The 27189-nt window shown below is 38.6% G+C and overlaps 1 pseudogene; it reads left to right on the forward strand.

The window, feature by feature from the left end:
- The first annotated feature begins 6132 nt into the window (after nucleotides 1-6132).
- Nucleotides 6133-14581, forward strand: LOC116590317 (annotated as a pseudogene).
- Nucleotides 14582-27189: the final 12608 nt, after the last annotated feature.

Below are 27189 nucleotides of genomic sequence, written 5' to 3' on the forward strand. Positions count from 1 at the left end.
CTACTTGAAAGGCATTTATGCTATAGAGATAGCTTTATGAAAGCAGAAGTTTGGGAGCGCCCGGGTGGCTCAGGTGGTTAAGCGGCTGCCTTCGGCTCGGTCATGATTCCAAGGTCCTGGGATCGAGCCCCGCATAGGGCTCCCTGCTCAGCAGAGAGCCTGCTTCTCTCTCTCCTCCTCTCCCTCTGCTTACTTGTGCTTTCTCTCTTGCTCTCTGTCAAATAAACAAATAAAGTATTAAAAAAAAAAGAAAGAAAGAAAGCAGAAGTTTGGAAGTGCTTCCATTATTACAAGTTATTGTTGCCAAAACTTACATAGCCCATAAAAACTCTAATACATGCACACTTAAGAAAGCTGGAAAATTATTTTAACTTGTTGGTAGTTTCAGTGCATGTTAAATCAACATGTTAATCTTTTTAATTATAAATTTTCAATAGGTAAAAAATTTCCTAGTTCTTTTTAACAAAAATATTGTATTAGGTTTAAAAGATAAATATTACAGTTTGGAATGCATACTCAAGGGTATGCTCTTTGTATTTGGGTTTATATATTGCTGGAAGAACTTTTTCCAGTATGACATCCATTAAAATCAAGTATCTAAATAAATGGAAAACATAGGTTTTTAAATTTCTATACACATTGGGGCGCCTGGGTGGCTCAGTGGGTTAAAGCCTCTGCCTTTGGCTCAGGTCATGATCCCAGGGTCCTGGGATGGAGCCCCGCATAGGGCTCTCTGCTTCGCAGGGAGCCTGCTACCTCCTCTCTCTCTCTGCCTGCCTCTCTGCCTACTTGTGATCTCTGTCTGTCAAATAAGAAAATAAGAATCTTAAATTTCTACACACAAGCTTTTTTTTTTTAAGATTTTATTTATTTATTTGACAGAGAATGATCACAAGTAGGCAGAGAGGCAGGCAGAGAGAGAGAGGGAAGTAGGCTCCCCACTGAGCAGAGAGTCCTGATTTGGGGCTCGATCCCAGGACCCTGAGACCATGACCTGAGCCAAAGGCAGAGCTTAACCCACAGAGCCACCCAGGTGCCCCTAATCACAAGCTTTTAATTAGAGTAAAGCATCTGATCACTCAAAGATGTGAGGCTTAGGGGCGCCTGGGTGGCTCAGTGGGTTAAAGCTTCTGCCTTTCTGCCTCCAGCTTAGGTCATGATCCCAGGGTCCTGGGATCGAGCCCCACATCAGGCTCTCTGCTCCGCGGAGAGCCTGCTTCCTCCTCTCTCTCTTCCTGCCTGCCTCTCTGCCTACTTGTGATCTGTCAAGTAAATAAATAAAATCTTTAAAAAAAAAAAAAAAGATGTGAGGCTTAGAATTATGGTCTTAACTCAGAACCAGGATAATTCATCAGTTCAAGGCTTCTGGGTTCCTACAATGCCCAAGTTAAAAAACGCTCATTCTCTTCTTTCCACCACCCAGCGTCTAGACTGTTATCCTCACTATCACTTAGCACAGTGGCCTCCAAATCTTTATCTTCATGTATCACCATAGTAGAAACATTGTTGTGCACGGACCTCCATTTATTTATAAATTATATATATATGTGCTACTCTTCTGACAAATTATATTATGTAACACATACAAAAATAGAAATTAAAAAAGATCATTCTTGCCCAAAATGCATATGAGGAAATATCATGTGACCTCCAATGAAGAGAGACTCTGCAACATAAGTGGCATCTCCTCTTCAAAAATGTCAATTTCATTACAGACAAAGATTTGGAAATTTTTCCAGCTGGAGTAACAGCTAAATGCAATACTTGATTCCGGACTGGACCTTGGACCCATAAGGGCAATTTTGGAGGAAACAGGCAAATTTGGAGTGGAATTTATGGATTAGATGGTAATGTTAGATAAATGTCAATTTCATAATTTTGATTTTTGCATGGTAAATACACGCTAAATATTAAGGAATTTCAGGGCATCATATGTGCAACATATTGTCAAGTAGTTCAAGCAAAAACAAAATCCACAGCAATATATATGTGTACATATCTGTATGTTTGCGTGTGTGTGTGTGTGTGTGTGTGTGTGCTCAGAGAGACAGAGAGTAAGAGAATGCAAAAATGCTAACTAGCAGAAAATCTTGATAAAATTCATACAAAAATCTATGGATCTTTCTACTATTTTTGCAACTTTTCTGTAAATTTAAAACTGTTTTAAAATGAGGTTAAAATTTTAATATAAACAAAGAAACAATCCTTTTAAAAGATGAGATAAAAGTAGAAACTAGTTTTAAAGCATTCCATCTATTAATGGTACAAAAAGAGGTATTTATTTTATTAAAACAATAACTTTCTAATATGAGAATATCTAAAATTCTAGTTACTTGTCCTATAAAACTGCTCCAGAAGAAAATCTTCAGTGACCTTTTTATTAGTTAAAAAAAAAAAGTTTCTAGTCTGTAAAACCAATCTCTCTTAAAAGATTCAATTTAGTAATTTAAAAGTAGCTTTTTACTGATTAACATTTAATGTTTGAGAATTAATGAATCATAAGCAATTTAACAAATACATTTAATATCTATTCATAACCATTCAAAAGGTTTAACTTATTTCATTTAATATAATGATACAAAATAAAATAGAAATTATCTCCTAGAAGACATTCAAAATCTTGACCACGTTCTAACCATTTTCCGCATTCCTGGTTCTCTCTCTTCCCTCTTAGTATCAAAATGGGGTGATATCTTCAGAATATGCAAGAGCTGAAACATTACATAGGAGGATGTGATAATAGTTTTAGTTGCAAAAAACAGTTCTTCCTTAGCCCCTCTCTCCATTCTGATCCCCATCTTCATTCTAATTCCCAAAGCACAACAAAATGATTATTTAGCTGTCAGTGTCACATAATAATCCCCTCTGCCTCCTTCATTCAGCCCACTGGCTGACTCACAAAGGGGAGCCTTCCGTCCAGAGTACAGAGGGGTGAGAGGATGGTGCACTGATGCAAGAAAACTATATGAAGAATGAATATACAATCACTTTCATTATCCACTCAAAATGCACGTATAGAGAGATGATGTTTTCATTAGAGTATTTCACCAGCATGTAATACAAGTTTTAGTGAGGGTTGTGTAATTTTGAATTAAGTTTCTTGAATAACATTGTAGCACGTCCCCCCACAGCACAGCCCTCAAACACAGGGGGCCATTTAATGTAGGTACTCACAAACAGCCCAGCTCCCCCCAAAGTCTGTCACAAATCTACTGCATACACGATGTTGCTGAGTACTGCATTCTATATACGGAATTAGCTGAAAGAGAAAGCCATGTGGAAGAAGGCGGTCTGCCCATGGATGAGTAATGAACCTTCAGCAACATCCGTGAATACTCAACCATGGACATACAAGATCAAAGTTCCTTTGGGAATTCTCTCACAGATGTGGACAAACTAAAAATCTTGAACACAAAAGAGCCACTTTTGCTGCAAATAGAAAGGCCTCATTATTATGAACAGGCAGTATGATTTGGCTGAGTTAAGATTATTTCACTTGTCATATCATCAATTTGCATAACTTACCATATGCAAAAATGTTAACAAGAAAGTCAGATTTTTGTCAATGATTGTTCTTCCCCTGACATAAGAACTTGGTGATATAACAAGATAAAGAAGTGGACTACGATGTTTAACAAAGAACCTGGCCAGAACTGCCGTGCTCTTACAGGTGTCAAGACAGCACATACAAAACTAGAAGATACCAGTTATGTGATAGAGCAAAACACAGAAAAATTTGAATTTCTTTAAATATTTATTTATTTATTAGAGAGACAGGGAATGCATGCGTGAGTAAGGGGAGATGTAGAGGAGGAGGGGGAGAGAGAATCTCAAGCAGACTCCCTGCTGAGCATGGAAATCGATGACGTGGGGTTCAATCTCAGACCCTGAGATCATGACCTGAGCTGAAACCAAGAGCTGGAGGCTTAACTGATGGAGTCACTCAGGTGCCCCCCAAATTTGAATTTTTTACTTCAATAGCAAAAGGGTGGGAAAAGATACAAACCCCACAGACTGTTCCTTATGTTTACTAATGCTCTTGAGCCAAAGACCAGGGGGAGCACGGGTAGTTGAAAAAGCTGGGTCTCTTGACTTGTTGCAGTAATGAAGAACATACCTCTGGGGAACCACAGGTCACCTCACTGAAAGGCATTATTAGAAGGGCTTTAATAAAGGATTTGGGCTTGTGTTAGTTATGTGATGTAAGGGAGAACTCCAGAAAGTAGGGCTTTGCTCTGGATTGGATGTTATCAGGATGCGGGTAATTCTATGATTATCTTCATAATTCTATATGGAAGCTAAGAAGAATGGAATGAGACTAAGGCTGTTGTTGGTAAAGCAGCAGCAACCATTCCCACCCACCAGGATAGGGGAGATGTTTGGTTGTTTTCGCAGTTTGGAAGTCGTTCATGTTTTCCCCTGTGCTCACACATGGTTACTAAGTGGTCTTGTTTTTGTCTTGATCTGCCATGGCCACACAGTGGTCTTGTCAAGGGTTGCTTGCGTTCCCCAGAATGCCGGGGCCTCAGTCTATTCCAGGACTGTTCCTGGCTATCCAGATCTGCTTCTCTCTTTCTCACACTGATAAAGTGTGTAAATGCTCCAGGAGAACTTCTGGGAATACTCAGTGCTCAAGAGTGGGATGGCTTTTAAATAAAAATATATCCTAGTATTCACAAGAGGTGTACTAGGCAAATATGGAATAAGAAATTATGAAATAGAAAACAGTTCAAGAGGTCACTGGATCCATCTTCTTGCTTCCAGGATGGATTTCTCTATCTCACTTTAAAAGCTCCTCATTTAAAAATTACACAGTTTCTATTTGACAGGTCTATTACTATACGAAATAATCCCAAATTCTCCTTCATTAAGTTGTAAGATAGTTTCTTCTTTCCTTCTCTGTGGAAATAGAAGACAAGCAGCCAATAACCTCTTCACTCTAAAAATAAAATCTTTGTCTTTCCTTCTCTGGCAGAAGTAGCCTCTATTCCCAAGGGAGCTATTATAACTATCTCAAATTGGTCTGTGACTCTTCGTCTGCTGCTCCCAGCTCAGCGGATGCCCTGATCATGTCTTAACTGGAACACTATAGTAGCTTCCTAATGGGTCTCTCTCCTTCATTCTGGCACTGCTCCCCACCTCCTTCCACACTGCTGCCAGAGTGGTCTCCGAGCTCATTTCACTAATGTACATTTGGCCTCCCCATTTTTTTAAGGCAAAATCCAAACTCCTTAATATCACCCAGAAGACTGTGACGTACTGGCCTACATCCACAACACAATCGTATTCGGCCACACTGATTCTTCTCTGTACTCCAGCCATACTAAACATCTCTCAGGCCTGGGAAACCCATGGTCCTCCAGCCCCAAGGCCTTAACTCGTGGTCTTCCTGAAATACTCTTTTTACCTCCTGCTCTACCCAACTAACTTCTATTTCTCTTCCCGATCTCATTTTAAACACCCCAACAACCACCCCTAAAAGAAACAAGATCCCCCTATTAGCTGTTTCCTTTGCACCCTGCACTTCATCTAGCATAGATCACAATCATCATTCACTAACTGGACAGGAGCAGAGACAATCCCTGTCTTACTCACCACCATTTCCTCGGGGCCTGTGGGCATACTGCCTTTATTGGATAGGCATTCATAACATACTTGTTAAACACAATAACTTATGGGCTGGGCCCTCTTTAATTTCTATACATTATTTTTTAAAACTAAAAAAAGCACTCAAAAGTGACCTAACATTCTGAATACAGCAACGGAATTGCATCCAAGACCCCTAGGTTCAATCATATTAGAAATAATACAGCCCCTTCATGCTATTGGATGGCTGGCATATTGACCAGTTCATTCCACCAATGGTTTAATATAATAAAGTAGTTTATCCTTCTACTGACTGTAAGTCAAGCCATTACCTAGTTACTCACTAATCTCTCTGTGAGGATTCTCCACTTTCTTTTAACTATCACTAGTAATTAAGGTATTGTTTAGTTAATAATTATTAGGAATTATTATCCCCATTTTACAGAGGAGAAACGGAGGCCACATAGGTAGATGAAGCCAGGATTCAAATCCAGATAGGTTTCATCAAAACAAGCCTCTACGAACCAGAAGTGTCCTTCAGTAGCGATGGGAGATCCTGGTGCTCTCCTGAGTCTGGCAGGCCTCCTGCCCGAGGCCATCCGTAAGCAAGCAGGCAAGTGGTGATCTAACTGACTGTGAGAGGATTCCTTTGCTTTAACAATTGCCCTGTCGTGATTGCCCATGGACTGCTACCTGGAAAAGCTGGCTGCCATGTTCTCATCACCAGGCCTGATCACCTTATCCTGCCAACAACTAAGTTGGGTCTGTGATTGTTGTTAATTCTGGACATTGCGCCTGGACATTGAGCCTGGAACTTCCTGGCTCTCGTAGCCTGCGTCAGCCATTACTGTAGCTTAGGTCCCATCTTACTAGACACTGGCCTTGCTCTGGCTTTCCACTCTTCCCATAGACCCCAACATTAGGAAGATTCAGCAGGCCACACAGCAAATGCACTTGCAAAGAGAACTGTGTGTGGGTGGGTGTGTTTATGTGTAGGTGGGTGTGTTTGAGTGGGGGAAGGCAGAAGCAGCTTGAAATTCTCACTAAGAAAATATAACACACAAATGATACAATATATAAACAAGTAACAATGTAGCCCAGTGTCAAAATGCAGGATTCAGAGAAGACATATGCAGAGTCCGGACAGAAATAGATAGTGATGAGAAAAATTCTTTAGGAGGATTGAGAAACAAAGTGTGACTTCAGTCAGACAAGGAGCTAGATTATAAAAGAACCTGAGTGCCCTAAGCATGTGTTGCCTAAGCTTGAAGTATTTGTGTCAACTTACCGTATCTATCAACTACCTGTACTGCTTTTCTTTAAGTTATCTCTTTATTTTTAAGTATTATCTACCCCTCAATGTGGGGCTCAAACTCACTACCCCAGGATCAAGAGTTGCATGCTCTTCTGACTGAGGCGGTCAGGTGCCCCTGTGTAGCTTTTAATGTTTTTCTTTAAACTTACTCACTTTTTCTCTGAAATAAATTTATTTCAAAAAGAACTCGTACCATTACTTTTATATCACTATAAGTGCTAGTTGTATTTTTTCAAAATAGACAGTGACTCAAAGTATGATGACTAAGATTATAAAAGTATGCCCTGAAGTACTCCTTAAAAACATATCATAGACCAACAGTGGTATGCTAACCATGCTTGGGGAGGCACCAACTCAAACACTTGTGTTGATCAACAAATGCCTGACTGTCCCAGGCAACAATGTCATACATTCTCCTTTCTCCTCCTCCCCACCAATACTTCCTCCTTCCTCCTTCTCATCCAACCTTCTTAATAGAACGATATGTACTTACTCTGTCTACTATTTCTTCCTTCACCTTCTCTTAAACCCACTCCAGTCAGGCTTTCAGCCCTACTACTCCACACTTGGCTTCTAAAACACCACTGTTGGTCAGTTTCTTCTTGCCTGTCTTTCTTTCTCCCTTGGTGATCTCAGCTCAACCCATGACTTTAAATATATTACATACAGTCTGTATACTGATGACTCTCAGATTTCGTCTCTAGTTCTGCTCTCTCTCCTGAACCCCCAGTGGATACAGTGTCTACCTGACATCTATACTTAGATATGTGGTAAATCTCTCACATTTAACACATTTAATGATCAATTCCCAACTCCCAGTCTTTGCTTCCAAACCTACTCTACTCCCAAGTCTTTCCATCTCAGTTGATGGCAACTACATCCAGAATTCCATCATTTCCTACTCAAATCTCTGCTCCCATCCTGGTCTAATCCCTCATCACCTCTTGCCTCAAAACTACAACTCACTTCTGCCTTGCTTCTTTGTACAGTATAATTTCAATACAAAAGCCTTGTAAAATATGTTAGATCATATCACTTGTCTGTTCAAAAATCTTTAGCGGTCTCCCATCTTCCTCTTGGGGAAAAAACAAAATCTTCACAATGGCCTACAGGGTCTCAGACAATCTCCCTCCCTACTTCCTGACCTCCTTTGCTCTGTGCTCCTTCTTGCTGACACTGCTCTAGTGTATGGATCTCACCCACTGTCATAGACCTCTAAGGCTATGGTCATGTCCGTTTTGAAGATGAAAAAAAAAAAAACTGGAACCCAGGAAGTTCCTTGTCCAAGGTCAACAATAAGTGTTAGAGTAAGAATTTAGTCTATTTTGCTCCAAGACATGCCTCTCAAGTATACCACGCAGTCTCACATAAACCTTTGTTCTTGTAAAAATAGACCCAACTATATTGGAATTTTATTTATGGCAAAGGTGAGATTTCATGTCAGTAGCTAAGTCCGAACAAATGAACATCTATCTGGAAAGAAAATAAAGCTAGATCCCTTCCTCCCCTCTTATGCCTAATTTAATTCCAGGTAGAACAAAGATTTTACTATTAAGATGAATCCCAAAAACTTCCAAAACAAGTCACAAGTAAAATTATCAACAGTATTAGAGCGGGAAAAGGAAACCCAGAACCACAAAACCCAGAATCATAAAAAGAAAGATTGGTAAATCCAGAACATAAATTTTAAAACTGCTACATGACTAAGCATAAACAAAGTCAAAGACAAATAAATAATGGAAAAAAGTATTTCAAATGCATATATCAAAAAGCTAATTTCCTGGGACGCCTGGGTGGCTCAGTTGGTTAAGCGGCTGCCTTCGGCTCAGGTCATGATCCCAGCGTCCTGGGATCGAGTCCCACATCGGGCTCCTTGCTCGGCAGGGAGCCTGCTTCTCCCTCTGCCTCTAGCCTGCCACTCTGTCTGCCTGTGCTTGCGCTCTGTATCTCTCTCTCTCTAACAAATAAAAAAAAAAAAAAAAAAAAAAATCTTTAAAAAAAAAAAAAAAAGCTAATTTCCTAAATTTACTGAGAGCTGGTACAAATTTAAAAAAGAAAAAAGATAATCTAATTTAAAACAATTGTTTTAAAAGTACATGAAAATATGCCCAACCTCACTTGAAATGAAAGAAATGCAATTTAAATCAGCAAGGAGATATCATTTTTCACCCATTAGGAAACAAAAGGATTCTGATTCTGTTGGCTGCTATCTGGCCTCAAAAAAAAGTCATTAGCTTTTACTCATTAGTTCCTACCCATCCTCAAAAACGTGTTTGAGAGCTAAATTAAATCCATTTTGGCTCTAGTCCTTGCTTTGAAATATCAACATCCAAAATGTAAACCATCACCTCAACAACTTTTCAGGGTACCATCCCTTAATACTTCTACTGCGTTGCCCATGACCTGGCCTCACAGTCTTTGCCTACTTCCCTTCTACAAACCTTCTCCATACCCGTTGAATTCCTGATCCATAATCAACAAACTCCCTATAACCTCACTCTGGCCCAGAACCCCTCCTCTACCACCTTTAATTAATTGAAATTGGGCTTCCCCAAAGGCATGCTGGCCCTGTAGCCTTCTCCTCTCTCAGGTGATAGCAGCAGATCTCTGACACTCCAGACCATTGTTCCTCCCCATGTTTCTTCCTTTTTTTCCTCTTTCAGGTCATTTGCCTTGTTCACCTGTGACTGGGCACATGACTTACCTCCAAGCTCTGCCATAAACAAATGTTGGGGAACCTCACCGTCCACATAGACAATCAATCTAATAATTGACCTCAGAGGTTCCTAACTTCATTTCCAAGATCCTTCATTTCATCCTAATCACCCATTCCCATGGTGATACTCTTAACTTTTTCATTTTCTTCAACAGCTTTATTTCAAAAATCTATATTTCAAACAACCTAGGCTCTGTAACAGCCTCTCCTTCCAATTTGCATTATTAACTTCATCAGGACTTCAAGTTTAGGGGCGCCTGTGTGGCTCAGTTGGTTAAGTGTCTGTCCTTGGCTCAGATCATGATCCTAGGGTCCTGGGATGGAGCCTCATATCAGGCTCTCTGCTCAGTGGGGAGCCTGCTTCTCCCTCTGCCCCTCCCTCTGTTCAGGCTCTTTCCCTCTCTTTTAAATAAACAACATCTTTAAAAAAAGAACTTCAAGTTTATAAAGGTCTCTATTTTCTATCTGTCCTAACAACCTTATTCTTTTTTTTTTTTTTTTAACATCCTTACTTATCCATCTTAGATTCCATGAATCACCACTTCATGGTCCAATTTTACCTCCATAAACAATGGTTTTCCTGACTCATTTCAGATCTCAACCCATTTGCTGCTACGTCAGAAGAGCCTTTCCAGATTATCCTGGCTAGGTGTGGTCACCCTATGACTGCTCTCACAGAAATGTATTCCACCTTTTCAACATACTTTCAGAACTGTAATTTTACATTTATTTTATATTATCTGATAAATATCGGTCTTCCCCATTAGACCATAAGATACATGAAAGTGAAACTGGGTAGGAGAGAGACTTTTTTTTTTTTTTTAAGATTTTATTTATTTATTTGTCAGAGAGAGAAAGAGAGAGCACAAGCAGGAGAAGTAACAGGCAGCGGGAGAAGCAGGCTTCCCCCTGAACAGGGAGCCAGAAGCTGGGCTTGATCCTAGGACCCCGGGATCATGACCTGAGCTGAAGGCAGAGACTTAACCAACTGAGTCCCCATTAGCCCCCAGAGAGACCTTCACTTTTCATTTTATCCCATTTTGTATTGTTTGAATGTTGTGGCCACTATTAAGATTTTTTTAGGGTAAAATCATGACTCTTATATAAACTGATATAAACTTATATAAAATGAGTAAATATCAGAAATTTGATTTAACTCATTAATTAATGAGGGAACCAGTAAGATGTTATAATTAGTTCAAAGGGGAATTCAAAGAAGCACATGCATGTGGGCATTAAAAATTGCTAAAATAATGTATAAATAGCTGCAAAATAGACCCATCCTCAGGGTAGAAATCAATTGAATTCCACTGCACCCAATTCATTCGCATTTCTATAAACAAGAATTATTTCATTATTATCAATTTTCTAAAATATACAAGATTGTAAAATAGCTCAAAACAGTCAAAGACTGAGATAAGCTGGAATGGTACACAAACAGGACACTTTATTTATTTTCTTAGGACACTTAATATTTTTTACCTATTTCAAAGTTGTTTGTAATTTCTCCTGCCACATCAATGTATGAATAGTATACATTAATATATATACCAATTACTACTTAGTTTTTAATAATGTTAATAAGTATTACCTATATGAAGAATTATGCCCCAGTTTTCTATGTTTTTATATATGAAAAAAGGGTGTGAGTTTTATTTTTATTTTTATTTTTTTAAAGATTTTGTTTATTTATTTGACAGACAGAGAGCACAAGGAGGCAGAGAGGCAGGCAGAGAAAGAGGAAGGGAAGCAGGCTCCCTGCTGAGCAGAATGCCCGATTCGGGGCTCGATCCCAAGACCCTGGGATCATGACCTAAGCTGAAGGCAGAGGCTTTAACCCACTGAGCCACCCAGGTACCCCTGTGAGTTTTATTTTAAATGTTTTAATTGAATTACAACTGATAAATGACATTACATTAGTTTCAGGTATACAATATAACAATTTGACATTTGTTTATATTGCAAAATGATCATCTCAATATGTCTACTTAACATCCATCACCACAAATAGTTGCAATTTTTTTCTTATAAGAACTTTTAAAATCTAGCCTCTTACAACTTTCAAATATACAATACAGTACTGTTAACTATAGTCACCATGCTGTACATTACATCCCCAGGACTGACTTGCTTTATAATTGGAAGTTTGTACCTTTTGACCACCTTCACTCATTTTGCCCATCCCCCACCCTCCACCCTCCACCCTCCACCCTGGCAACCACCAAGCTGTTCTCTGTTATCTCTGAAATTTGAGATAACAGGTTTCTAATTTTTTTTTAATTTTTAATTTTTTTTTTTTAAAGATTATTTATTTATTTGACAGAGAGAGAGATCACAAATAGGCAGAGAGGCAGAGAGAAAGGAGGAAGAAGTCTCCCTGCTGAGCAGAGAGCCCAATTCGGGGCTCGATCCCAGGACCCAAGCCACAGGCAGAGGCCTAACCAACTGAGCCACCCAGGTGCCCTTTTTTTTTTTTTTTAAGATTTTACTTATTTATTTGTGATAGCACAAGCAGGGAGAGCAGCAGAGGGAGAGGGAGAAGCAGGCTCCCGCTCAGCAGGCAGTCTGCCATGGTGTTCAATCCCATGACCCTAGGATTGTGACCTGAGCCAAAGCAGACTCTTAACCGACTGAGCTACCCAGGTGTCTCAAGTTTGTTGTTTTTTTTTTTTACATTCCACTTATAAGAAAGAGATTGTATGGTATTTTATTTGGCTTTTCAGTGTTCAGTTGTATATATTCTTTATATATTTGGGATATTAATCTCTTATAAGATATATTATTTTTTAATATCTTCTCCCATTCAGTAGGTTGCTTTTTCGTTTTGTTGGTGGTTTCCTTCACTGTGCAAACGCTTTTTTATTTTGATGTAGTCCCTCTTTTTGTTGCTTATGCTCTTAGTGTCAAATCTGAAAAACAATCACCAAGACCAATGTCAAGTAGGCTCACTGCCTGTGTTTTCCAGGAATTTCCTGATTTCAGATGTCACATTCAAGTCTTTTTGCTTGCCCTCCGTCCCGGGCACGTCCACCACAGACGCCATACCTGCTTCTAGGCCACTTTTGGTGACAAATTCCGAGTTTCTCTGATGATTTTGCTTCCCAGTGGCTCCAAATTTGGAGCGGCTGTTTGGACAGACAGTGGTGGAGGCCCGGCACACACAGATCTCTCGCAGAAACCTACCGCTGTTAGCCAGCCCCTCCCCTTGCATCCCGGCAACTTACGCACCCGCGGCAGTAGCCTGGCCTCCGAGCGTTCAGGTGGCTACAGACCTGCAGAGGAAGATCCAGGCAGTTACCGCAGTGAGCCCCTATGGATTCCGCAAGCATCAGTTCTTCCTCATCAGCTGGAACTGAGAAGGTGATCCTGGCTTCCGCAGGGACGTGCAGTCATTTTCACCATCTGGGATAACCTCATTCCTGGCGGGATCCAGGTCTTCAGGGACTCTTGTGTCTGCGGAGCGTTTTCTATGGAAGGCCCACATCCAGTGGCCACAGATGTGAAGTCCTATATGGGCTGTGGCCACAAAGCCCCTGGCTGTCACTATGGAGCTGTCAGTTGTGAAGGATGCAAAATGTATTCACAAGGGGCATATGGAAAAATTTGACCTACAGCTGTCAGAGCAACTAAGACTGCATCGTCAATAAGCACCACCAGAACAGCTGTCAGTCTTGTTAACTGAAAAAAAATGATTAGAAATGGGTATGGAAATGTAATCTACACAGTGTGAACAGAAGCCCTTTGGCGAGGGTGGCGGGGGGCGGGGGGGAGCTGCAGAGAAGAAGCCTTTTGATGTGCAATGCGAGAAACCAAGCAATTGTGCCACCTCAACTAAGAAACAGATCTTCTTAATCCAGGACGCTCATGAACACCCAGGAGCCTTTGATATGTGGGAGTGGTATGGTTCTCCTGATGATGTATTCTAAACCTGAGACAAGCCAGGGGGTACTGGACATACTGACAAATGTAGTAGCCTCCCCTGCCCACCTAAATGCATCCCTTAACAATGGTAATGCTTCAGAAGTACTGTGGGAGAACCAGTCTGCAAAGTAAGATTCCTAGAGCTTAGCAAAAGCACCTGATACCGTAGATGGCTTCATGTCTCCATGCCTGGCAGATGAGACAGACACTAGTGGAGGAGGCAGCACACATGTCATCATTGGAGACCAGTCCCCACCTGTCACTGAAGTCAAAGACACGCTCCTTTTAGACACATCACATCTAGATTCATGATGCCCAGCCCCATTCCAGAATACCTCAATATGAGCTACATCTGCAAGTCTATATCCTGCTTGCTTTTTCCTCCCCATCATGAGCCCAGGTCAATCCAGCAGTTCAGACACTTGGTCAGGAATGCAACACCAGCCTCGTGCTGCCCTGCTAAAATAAGCTCTTCACCCTTGGCCTGACCCAGTGTGCCCAGGTGGTGAGTCTCTCCTGCGTCCTGGCAGCTACCACCAACCATCTGCAGAAAAGCATCCAGGAAGATAAACTTGCTGGTTATTAAACTAGTCATGGAGCACATCAGGAAGCATCAGAACTTCTGTTATCAGTATGGTAGAGCTGGATATAGGCAGCTAGGAGTATGCATCCCTTAAAGCTATAGTTCTCTTTAGTCTTGAGGATCCAGGTTTGACCAGTACAAACCAGAGCGAAAAAATCCAAAAAAAAAAAAAAAACCTGAGATGGACTTCTAAGACTATATTGAGAAACCCTACTCAGAAGAAATCTTCTGAATGGCCCAGATTCTCATCTGTCTGCTAGCACTTAGGCTAATGAGCTCCAAAATAATAGAACTTAATTTTTTTTTCACCTTATTTACTTATTTATTTACTTAATTTATTTATTGGTCTTATTGTCAATGTTATGATAGCATAGTTCCCTTTATCCTCGAGATGGAGATGACAGAGTACAACGGCCAGATCACCAGAGCCAATCTCTGGTGGACACCACAAACCTGCTGAGGAGCAAAAGAATCTTCCCAGGACCATTCAGATACAAAGACAATGAAATAGTGGTACTTTGATAGGTACAAATATTCCCAGTGTGTTAGCCATGTCATACCTGGTTTCTTTCTTTCTTTCTTTTTTTTTCTTTCTAAATTTTATTTATTTATTTATTTATTTATTTATTTATTTATTTGAGAGAGAGGGAACATGAGAAGGAGGACGGTCAGAGGGAGAAGCAGACTCCCTGCCAAGCAGGGAGCTTGCCCTGATGCGGGACTCGATCCTAGGATTCCAGGATCATGATCTGAGCCAAAGGCAGTGACCTAACCAACTGAGCCACTCAGGCGCCCTGGTACCTGGTTTTTTCTTACTTGTTAATCCCAGACAATAGCAACCAAAAGACTAAAAAGATCCTTTCCTGCCCTAAGAAATGTTTCAATGCGTTTTGATGACACAGTAGATTTTGGAAAAATCCTTTAAATTAATTTGTATTTAGAGATTCTCAAAGGGCAAAAAAAAAAAATCAAATTTTTATAATATCATTCTTGGATTGAGCCCCAAGGGAGGCTCGCTGCTCAGCCAGGAGTCTGCTTCTCCCTCTGCCTCTCTCTCTGACTGGTGTTTTTTTCTTGCTTTCTCTCTGTGTCAAATAAATGGATAAAATATTTAAGGAAGGAAGGAAGGAAGAAACTTAAGATAGACATTTACAAATAATTCATCATTAACATTCCATTTAATGCTTAGCTTGTCACCTAAGAAATTTTATTAAACAGTATTTTTAAGAACACAAAAGTAAGTGGACAGAATGATAGAATTCAAGCCAATATTCTCCCAACCTCTTCAAAAGAAGAATAAAATCATAAAGGATTACTATGTCCTTTTGCCTTGTACTTATAGTAATTTGCATTAATATGGCATACAATGTTTTTTCTCATATTCAATAAAGCAGCTAATAGCCCATTAAAGTTGTTCCTTAAAAAAAAAAAAAGATTAAAGCTTAGCAAAACTTAAATTTTCAGAGATCTGATTTTAAAATTTCAAGAGGTAATTAGATAACCTGTGCTTTTATTTATTTATGCATTAAGTATGATAGATTCTAACATGTGTTACTTTTTAAAAAGTATTGGCACTTAAAATTATTTCTATTACCTGTGCCATTTCTATTGGGCTTTTGGTGGAAATCAAAATCAGTAAACTACACATTGAAACAGTAATGTGTGTTAAATTAACACTAGACTACTACATGCCTATTGTTTATTTTTAAACACAAGAATTACCCACATAATGCCCTTAATTCACCTGTCAGTCCTTGCTATTATGTTGCCCTTTTACTGGACTAAAAAAAGGGGGGGATACCAATTTCTAAAGATTACTATTTTTAATTGAAAGTTTTATTGAGATATTTTATTGAGATAATTTTATTCTTAAAAAGATTTTATTTATTAGACAGAGAGAGAGAACACACATAAAAGGGGGAATGGCAGGCAGAGGGAGAAGCAGACTCCCTGCAGAGCAGGGAGCCTGATTCAGGACTCAATCCCAGGATCCTGGGATCATGACCTGAGCCGAAGGCAGATGCATAACTGACTGAGCCACTCAGGCATCTTATTGAGGCACTTGGGGTGCCTTAGTGGCTCAGTGGGTTAAAGCCTCTGCCTTCAGCTCGAGTCATGATCTCAGGATCCTGGGATCAAGCCCCGCATCGGGCTCTCTGCTCAGCAGGGAGCCTGCTTCCTCCTCTCTCACTGCCTGCCTCTGCCTAATTGTGATCTCTGTCAAACAAATAAATAAAATCTTTAAAAAAAAAACACAAAACTCTTACAACTCAATAATAGAAACAAACAACCCAATTCTTAATGGACAAATTATCTCAATAGATATTTCTCTAGTGAAGTCATACAAATGGCCAATAAACACATCGAAAAATGCTCAATATCATTAGCACATCAGAGACATGCAAATTACAAGTAAATGAGATATCACGTCATATCCACTAGGATGGCTGGAATCAAAGAGGAAGATAATAACAAGTGTCATAAGAATGTAGATAAACCTGAACCATTACCATATGACCCAGAAATTATACTCTTAAGTGTGTATCCAGGAGAATAGAAACATAGACCAAAACAAAAAATTTTACACAAATGTTCATAGCAGAATTATTCATAATAGCCAAAAAGCAGGAAAGACCTAAATCCAACATACAAATGGGTAAATAAATGTGGCATATCTACACCATAACATATTATTCAGCAATAAAAAAGAATGAATAATGTGTGTTACATCATACCTGAATTTTGAAATTGTGATGCTAAGTGAAAGAAGCTAGTCACAAAAGACCCTATATTTTATGATTCCATTTACATGAAATATGCAAAATAGGCAATCATATAGAAATAGAAAATGGATTACGGATTGCCTGGGGCTGAGGGAGGGGATGGGGAGAAACAGGGAATGACTTCTAGTAGTTAGTGGGTTTCTTTTTGGAGTGATGAAAATACTCTTAAATTGATTGTGACAGTGGTTGCAGGTATCTGTGAATATACTAAAAACCATCGATCTGTATACCTTAAATGGGTGAATCATATGGTGTGTAAATCATAACTCAATAGAGCTCTTATTTATTTTTTAATGGTTAGAAGAAAAAAAAGTAAATCTCTAGTGTCCTTCATGTTGCACTTTTATAAACATACTCAAATTCTTCCCAACCCTCCCTATCCCTATTTCTACTCAGTGACAGTCACTCACCTGCCTTCCATTTTTAAAATTTTGTTACTTCAAAACTGTTACATATGTTACATACAGTATGTAACCTTTTGGGATTGACTTTCTCCACTCAACATAATTCCTTGGAGATTCATCAGAATTGCAGCATGTATCAACATTCCTTTTTATTTGTTACCCTTGGTATGGATGTACCACAATTTGTTTAACCATTCACCTGTTGAAGGACATCTGCAATGATTTCAGATTTGGGCTGCCACAAATAAAGCTTCTATGAATATTTATGTATAAGTTTTTGGGTAAACATATGTTTTCATTTCTCTGGGGGAAAACACCCAAGAGTTTAATAGCTGGATTATATGATAATCACATATTTTGTTTTTTAAGAACCTAACTTTTTTCCAGAGTGGCTATATCGTTCCCATCAGCAGTGCATAAATGATCTAGTTTCTCCACATCCTCACCAGAATTTGGTGTTGTCATTATTTTTTTATTTTTATCATTCTGATAGGTGTATAGTTGAAATCTCATTGTGGTCTTAATTTGCATTCCCTTGATGGCTAATCCTGTTAAACATCTTTTCATGTGCTTTTCTACCATCTGTTTATCCTCTTCAGTGAAATAAATATCTGTGCATGTCTTTTGCTTATTTTCTAATTAGGTTGTTTTTTACTGTTGCATTTTGACATTTTTTTTAAAAGATTTTATTTATTTATTTGACAGAGAGAAAGATCACAAGTAGAAAGATCACAAGAGAGGCAGGCAGAGAGAGAGGGGGAAGCAGGCTCCCTGCTGAGCACAGAGCCAGATGCGGGGCTCAATTCCAGGACCCTGAGATTATGACCTGAGCAATAGCAGAGGCTTAACCCACTAAGCCACCCAGGTGCCCCTTGACATTCTTTATATATTCAAGATGTACCCTTTGTTGGATAGGTGTTGTATTGTTTTCATACAGCTGCTGTAACAGATCACCACAAAGGGGGTATCTTAAAACAAGAGAAATGTATTCTCCCCCAGTTCTAGAGGCTAGAAGTCCAAAATCAGGGTATGAACAGGGTATCAGCAGGGCATTACCTCTGGAAGAAAAGACTATCTTTGCCTCTTCTGGCTTCTAGTGGCTGCCAGTTCTCCTAAATTTATGGTCTTCTCTCTCTCTCTCTACTCAATCTTCACATCTTCTCCTCTGTGTGTTTGCCTGGTGGCTTTGCATCACTCCACTCTCTACTTCCATCTTCACATCATCTTCCTTCCTGTGTATTTGTTAAATCACTGCCTGCCTTTCTCTTACAAGGATTCCTGTGATGGCATTTAGGCCCCACCTGGGTAACCGAAAATAACCTCCTTATCTCACAATCTTCAGCTTAATTACATCTAATTAATTAGATGTAATTAGGTGAGAAAATTACCCCTTTTCTTGACACATTCTATGTATTTTGAAAACATTAATTAATGAAAGTTTTTTTAAAAGATTTTTTACTTATTCACTTGAGAGACAGAGTATGAGTGAGTACATGAGCAGAAAGGAGGATCAGAGGGAGAGAGAGAAGCAGACTTCCAGCAGGACAGGGTGCCAGATGTGGGGCTCAATCCTAGGACCCTGGGATCATGACCTAAGCCAAAGGCAGATGCTTACCAACTGAGCCACCCAGGAGCCCCTAATAGAAGTTTTAAAGTGGGGGGGACCTTTTTCCAAGTAACATTTACAAGTTCCAGAGATTGGACTTGATATTTTTAAGTACCCATTGTTCAGCTTACTACAGAGGGTTTGCAAACATTTTCTTCCAGTCAGTAACTTGTCTCTTAACTGGACCTTTCACGGCAACTTTTTTTTTTCATTTTCATGAGGTACAATTTATCAATTTTTCCTTTTATGGATCATGTTTTTAGTGTTCAGTTGTTCACCTTTTTTAAGATGGCCTACCTCAGAAGCACATAGGTGAGACCCATCGATTGCATAGCATTGGCTGAAGAATCATGTCTGCAATCCAGGGTGGTTATTACAGGAGTAAATGTAGGCTGAAATGGAAGTTAAACCAAATTTATTTGTTGCCTTTTTATATGTGAAGGACTCAGTAGCAAAAAGGCATACTAACACAGGTAAAGCTATATTTTAAAAGGCAAAAGACAATTAACTAAAGGGAATTGAACCCAGCCAACCTATCCTAGCATATAGTAGTAAAGGAGTTAGAATCAAACTGAACCTTGAGAAACAAACTAACAAAGTAATTCTAGCAAAGATCATGAACCTAAGAAAAAATATAGTTATAAAAAACATTATTACAACAATTGATGAAATTTGAATACAGATTGTAGGCAAGAAAATAGTATTTTATCAATGTAAAATTTTCTGATTTTGATCATTTTACTGAGATTATGGAAGAGAATATCCTTTGTTCCTAGGAAAGATATATAAGGTTTTTAGTGGTAGGAACACTGTGTCTCCTACTTGCTTTCAAATGGAATAGATAGAAAGGTAGATCACTCTCCAGAAAGGAGATTAGAACCTAAGTGGTCAAGAGGGTGGATGACCAAAGGAGATGAGTTGTTCTAGAATTACTCACTTACATCAGAGGGTCTCAGACTTGGGTGTATGCTAGAATCACCAAGAAGTTTTTAAAAGTCCCTAGTACCTAAGCTTCACTCATCTATATACTTACCAAATCAAGATCTCTGGGGATGGCTACTACATAGTAATTTTCAAAGCCCCTGCAAGATTACAGTGTGCACCAAGTTTGAGAATCACTGTCTTAAGATTTTTGCTACTCAAAATGTGCTCCATTGACCAGCAGCATTGGCAATACCTGGGAGCTTGTTAGAAATACAGAATCTCGTGCCCAGTTTTATACGTAGTGAATCAGAATCTGCATTTTAGCAAGATGGCCAGGTGATTTATGTGCACACAGGAGTCTGATGAGGTCAGAATCACCTGGAGAACAAATATAGACAAGAAAGACCCAGGCTTGTTGATGTAAGATAAGGCCTGCACCTCTGTGTTTTTACCAAGTTCTTCAGTGAAAGAGTTTGAAGATCTGACTATCCCAATCTGTCTCTTAGGTAAGGTAAAATTTATCTTCCCTCAGTGCACATTTCCATTCTCCCAATCTGACAAAGTTAGCCAACCCCTGTCAGATGGAATAATTCACTATTTAATGTTCTACAACTGAGACAGATTACTATTAAAATCTTCAAGTGCCTAGAGCTAATCATATTTTATTTTTATTATAACCCCATACTAAATCATGATGAAAATCTGATGCTATTAATAAACACTGCATTTCTATATGAGAAAAATAATATTTTAAAGACAAGAATGCTGGAAAAATAGTAAATTAGAATGGTTTCCTGTTGTTTCACATTGCACAAGAACCTGACATATTTAATATGTAATAGACATGCTAATATAATAGCACTGCCATAGATAATCTAAGAAATAATTAGCTTGGAGTTTTACAAGTATAGGGACATCTCTTGCTATTCTAGAAACCACATTTTAATTGTGGTATCTTTTTTACCATTGGCCTCTTTTTAAGTTATCAACCCACTTTTGCTCTAATACCTAGTGCCATTTTAATGCACAACTTACCTTTTCTCAGTGCACATTGCCAGTCTAGTCTTTCAGACCTTGCAGACCTAAGAAAGATCCTGTTTATTTGAAGAAAATTGTTTTGAAGGAAACTATAAAATAACATCAAATGAAATTAGATTTCCAAGGATAAACACAAATGTATCAAAATAGGGTGTCAAATGTAGACACTTGAGAATATTCACATAGTAGAAGTGAATGTTGAAGAAATATGCTTCTAGGGGCGCCTGGGTGGCTCAGTGGATTAAGCCGCTGCCTTCGGCTCGGGTCATGATCTCAGTGTCCTGGGATCGAGCCCCGCATCGGGCTCTTTGCTCGGCGGGAGCCTGCTTCTCTCTCTCTCTCTCTCTCTGCCTGACTCTCCGCCGACTTGTGATCTCTCTGTCAAATAAATAAATAAAATCTTTAAAAAAAAAAAAAAAGAAAAGAAATATGCTTCTAGTCAAAATGAATAGAGTTGAGTATGTATATTTCAGAAAGTTTTTTTTGGGGGGGGGACCTGGTTGGCTCAGTTGGTTAACTGACTGCCTTTGGCTCAGGTCATGATCCTGGAGTCCCAGGATCGAGTCCCGCATCTGACTCCCTGCTCATAGGGAATCTGCTTCTCCCTCTGACACTCTCCACCTCTCATGTTCTCTCTCTCTCTTTCAAATAAATAAAAAAATTTTTTAAAAAGGAAGGGTTTTGGGGCGCCTGGGTGGCTCAGTGGATTAAGCCGCTGCCTTCGGCTCAGGTCATGATCTCAGTGTCCTGGGATCGAGCCCCGCATCGGGCTCTTTGCTCAGCGGGAGCCTGCTTCTCTCTCTCTCTCTCTGCCTGACTCTCCGCCAACTTGTGATCTCTCTGTCAAATAAATAAATAAAATCTTTAAAAAAAATAATAAATAAAAAAAATAAAAAGGAAGGGTTTTTTTAATGAAAGGAAAAATTGTATCAGATTTTCTTTTTTTTTTTTTTAAGATTTTATTTATTTATTTGACAGAGAGAGAGATCACTAGCAGGCAGGGAGGCAGGCAGAGAGAGGAAGAAGCAGGCTCTCCACAGAGCAGAGAGCCCAATGCGGGGCTCGATCCCAGGACGCTGGGATCATGACCTGAGCTGAAGGCAGAGGCTTTAACCCACTGAGCCACCCAGGCGCCCCTGTATTAGATTTTCAATTTCTGTTTAATTTCACCTAAAAATTGGAGTTAGAGGATAGATAGTGAAAGAAGATAGCAAATGAAATTTCAGAGTTTCAGGACTTTTCATGCAATTTTAAAATAATCTTTCTGATTCTGTTGTTTTAAATCCCTCCTTCGCAGTAGGATAATTAGCCATACAGCTCTGTAATGGGAGTTAAATTAGGTGGGGTGGTTAATAAGGTGAGGCAGGAACATATTGTCGGCAGAAATCTAAGAAACCACTTCAAGAAACTATGAGACTTTCAATAAGCCACATAAGCTCCAAAATCTATAACTTAAAAGAGGTTGAACAAAACAATCAAATTTTAATTCAACTTCAACATTCTTATTATTCCTTTAATACTTAAAACTGTTTTACTGATCTATAAAAGTGCTTCCTAGTTCATTATATCAGCACATAACACAAAAGCAAATTTATCCATTAAAATACTATAACATTAGTGATTTGTGTTTATAACATAAAGCTTTAATGAAAATGACAGGTCTGGGATAGATATTCTCCAAAGCAGACATACAAATAGCCAACATATACCTGGAAAAATGCTCAACATAACTCGGCATCAGGGAAATACAAATTTAAAAAAAAAATGAGATACCACCTCACACAGTCAGAATGGCTAAAATTAACAAGTCAGAAAAGGACAGATTTTGGTGAGGATGCAGAGAAAGGGGATCCCTCCTACACTGTTGGTAGGAATGCAAGCTGGGGCAGCCACTCTGGAAAACCATGTGGAGATTCCTCAAAAAGTTAAAAATAGAGCTACCCTATAATCCAGCAATTGCACTACTAGGTATTTACCCAAAAGTACATACATCACAATGTTTATAGCAGAATTATCAACAATAGCCAAACTATGAAGAAAAATGTCCATCAACTTTTAAGTGGATAACAAAGTGGTGTGTGTGTATGTGTATATATACACACACACAATGGAATATTACTCAGCCATAAAAAATGAAATTTTGCCATTTGCAATTATGTTGATGGAGCTAGTATGCATGGTAAGTCAGTCAGAGAAAGACAATTATCATATGATCTCACTCATATGTGGAACTTAAAAAACAAAACATAGGATGACTGGGGAAGGGAAGGAAAAATAAAACAAGATGAAATCAGAGAATGAGACAAACCATAAGAGACTCTTAATCATAGGAAATAAACTGAGGGTTTCTGAAGGAGAGAGTGGTGAGTGATGGGGTAACTAGGTGATGGACATTAAGGAGGACATGTGATGTAATGAGCAGTGGGTACTATAGGACTGATGAATCACTGACCTCTATCTCTGAAATTAATAATACACTATATGTTAATTAACTGATTTTAATTTTTAAAAAAACATAGAATATATAACACCAAAGGTGAACCCTAATTTAAACTATGAACTTTGGGTAATAATGATGTATCAATGTAGATTCGCCAGTTGTAACAAATGTACCACTCTGGGACAGGATGTTGATAATGGGAGAGGCTGTGCTTGTGTGGGGACAAGAGGTATATGGGAACTCTGCCTTCTATTCAATTTTTCCATGACCCTAAATTTGTTCTAAAAGTTAAAGTTGATTAATTTAAAACAACAAACAAAAACAAAAAATGACACATGTCTGACAAGTGTGTATTTCCCCCCACCATGGTATGTCTATGACATTCATGTCAAATTGACAATGACATTATTTCCCCTGAGTACAATACTAACTCAGAATCCTTCTCAACACAAAGTTCAGACAGCCATTGCTTCATTCATTCATTCATTCACGCAGCAAAGATTTTTTTCTGTGCTCCTTCTGGGATTCAATATAAAACAAAATAGACACAGGCCCTCTCATCATAGTGCTTATACATTTTAGGAAAAAGAGACATCAAAATAAGTAATTAAGGTATGATGTAATGTGACATGAAAGATGAATCAATTTCTACTATACCTGGTTCAGGATTTAGACTCTTCTCAAGCTAGAAACTTAAGAAAATAAGTCATGAAGCTTACATAGTTCTCTATACAAGGACTTCCACACATATCAGATATTGTAAGAGGGAGATTTGAAATGTTCATTATAGCTGTACATACTGCTACTCAACAACAGAGTGATTCTATTATTAAGAGAGAAGAAGGGATAACAGGTAGCCAACAGCAGTCTCTGCCTTAGTATTTAAAAAGACATTTGTTCTATAAGGCATCCAGGTGGCACAGTCAGTTAAGAGTCCACCTCTTGATTTTGGCTCAGGTCATGATCTCAGGGTCCTGAGATGGAGCCCAGCCTTGGGCTCCATGCCCAGCATGGAGCCTGCTTAAGATTCTATCTGTGTGCCTCCCCACCACCCTCCCCTCACTCTCTCTCTCTAAAGCAAAACAAAACAAAAATTATTCTGTGAATGAGTGAAATCTTTATTAAAGTCATTTGTTTCAATTTCCTCAACTAATAACATTCATTTTATTTTTAAAAAATATTTTATTTGTTTTAGAGAGAGAGCACAAGCAGGGGGAAAGAGAGAGGGAGAGGGAAAGAATCTCAAGCAGATCCCCATCTTAGCACAGAGCCCAAAGCAGGACTTGATCCCAGGATTCCGAGATCATGACCCTAGCCAAAACCAAGAGTCGATGCTCAACCAAATGAGTCACCCAGGTACCCTAATATCAATTTTCTAAGTCCATTTAGTAATAATCATTTCCTTATTATCTTGGTCATTAGCATTCTTAGTTAACTACATAATTGTTTAAAAAAACTTTACACAGGTGTGTATCTTTTTTTCACAAATAAATTAAGTCCTATGTATACTTTTTCTCTTTATAGAATACCATCAATGTGGTATAAATTACCTCACTTAATAAGTGTATTAGTCTGTTTAGGCTGCTATAACAAAATATTACTGTACTGGTGGCTTATAAACAACAGAATTTTATTTCTCACAGTTCTAGAAGCTAAGAAATCCAGGATTGTGGTGCTAGCAGATTTGGTTTTTAATGACTTCTTCCTGTGTCCTCACATGGTAGAAAGGGCTAGGGAGCTCTGTGGGATCTCTTTTATAAGAGCATTAATCCCATTCATGAGGGCTCTGGCCTCCTTACCTAAATGCCTGCCTCCCAAAGGCCCCACCTCCTAACACTATCCCATTGGGCATTAGGATTTCAAACATAAGAATTTGGGAAGAACACAAATACTCAAACTGAAAGTTATTCCCAATACTTGAAGCAATAACATAATTCAGAAAAGACATAAGGGAGATAACCACTTTCTATTGTGACAGTTACTACATGTCTCAAATTGTTTTAAGGGTACTCCCACTATGGATGTTTATAAATTTTATTAGCATATACTGTATTATTTTCTTCAGGGGTACAGATCTGTGAATCATCAGTCTTACACAATTCACAGCACTCACCCAAGCACATACCCTCCCCAATGTCAATAACCCAGCCACCCTATCCCTTCCTCCCCACCCCACCCCCAGCAACCCTCAGTTTGTTTCCTGAGATTAAGAATATTTTATGGTTTGTCTCCCTCCCTAGTCCCATCTTGTTTCATTTTTTTCCATCTCTTCCCCTCATGGCCCCCAACCCTGCCTCCCAAATTCCTCATATCAGAGAGATCATATGATAATTACCTTTCTCTGATTGACTTATTCACTTAGCATAATACTCTCTAGTTCCAGCCCTCAATGCAAATGGCAAAATTACAGTTTGTTTGAAGGCTGCATCCACTATGGATTTTTTTAAAGTATGCCAAAATTAGTGAAAATAAAAATCAGGAAGCTCTAGATAATGCTAGTCAATCATAATCCCATCAAACATATTTTAAGAAGGTGGAATTTGCATACATGACAAAGCAAAGGGATAGAAAAATATATTCCACACAAATGAAAACCAAAAGAAAGTGACAGTACCTATACTTCAGAAAAATAGACTTTAAGCAAAAACAACAGATGAAAAGGCCATTATGTAATGAAAAGATGTCAATTCATTAAGAGGACATAACAATTGTAAATATATGTATCCAACATTGAAATACCTAAATATATTCAGTAAATACTAATACTCTGAAGGGAGTAATAGGCAACAATTCAGTAATAGGAGAGGAATTGAATACCATACTTTCAACAATGGATGATAATCCAGATAGAAAATCAATAAGGAAACATGGGAGTTGAACTACCCTTTAGATCAAATGGATGTAACAGACATATACAAAACACACAACAGCAGCAGAATATACATTTTTCTCAAGAACATATGGAACATTCTCTAGAATAGACCATTTCTCAGATCACAAATCAAGTCTCAGCCCATTCACCCAAACTTAATCAACTAAAAGGATCAAATGGCTTATAATCAGAGTCAAATTTTACTTTTCCAAGCCAATCTGCATTTGGGGGTGTGTGTGTGGAATATAATTGGGTTTCAATTTCACCCAAATAGGCATAACATGATGTATTAATAAAAACACATTCTTTCTAATTCGTAAGCTAAGGCTATATGGTTCTAAACAATCTAAGACTATGTGGTTCTCTAATATAATTCTGGCTAAAAATTCTATAGATTTTTGTTGCTACTGTAGAAATTTTGTAGATCTCCTCTAGGAAGGTGCAAGTGCAATCTTTCATTGATGTCTTTTCCAGTAAACAAATCTCTAGGTTTTAATGTATGGGACCCATTGTCTTCTTTAGGAAGTGGATCTCAGAAAACTTTTTTAGAAAGAATTAATTTGTATGGTATGAAATAAGTATTTGACTATTGCATTTTGTCTTACAATAATGAACCATGTCATAATTATTTAGGACAGGAAAAATAAGATGATGTCTCATTTCAAGAGGCAGTATTGCAGGTAGGAGTTTCCATCTAAGTAGGGCTCTAGATAGTGTCAGCAATCAGGAATTTAATAAGAGGCATTTTATGGAATCAAAAGAGAAACAGGTTCATAGTTGGAGCAAATTATAAACTACTTTATAAATGAATTTCTAAGGCTAAATAGCAGTCAGTGAAGACCATTTCTAGATTTGAGCTGGAAACACCTTTAGATGGTGAAACGAAGGTGGAAGTTTCAATCTGATGGGTTTTCCTGGTTTGCAGCTTTAATATCTGATGATATCAGAGTGTTCTGGTGAACTAAGTGACCTACATAGAGAGGTATAAAGATTGTGCACAT

The sequence above is a fragment of the Mustela erminea genome, chromosome 1, assembly GCF_009829155.1.
Source record: "Mustela erminea isolate mMusErm1 chromosome 1, mMusErm1.Pri, whole genome shotgun sequence".
Taxonomy (NCBI): Eukaryota; Metazoa; Chordata; class Mammalia; order Carnivora; family Mustelidae; genus Mustela; species Mustela erminea.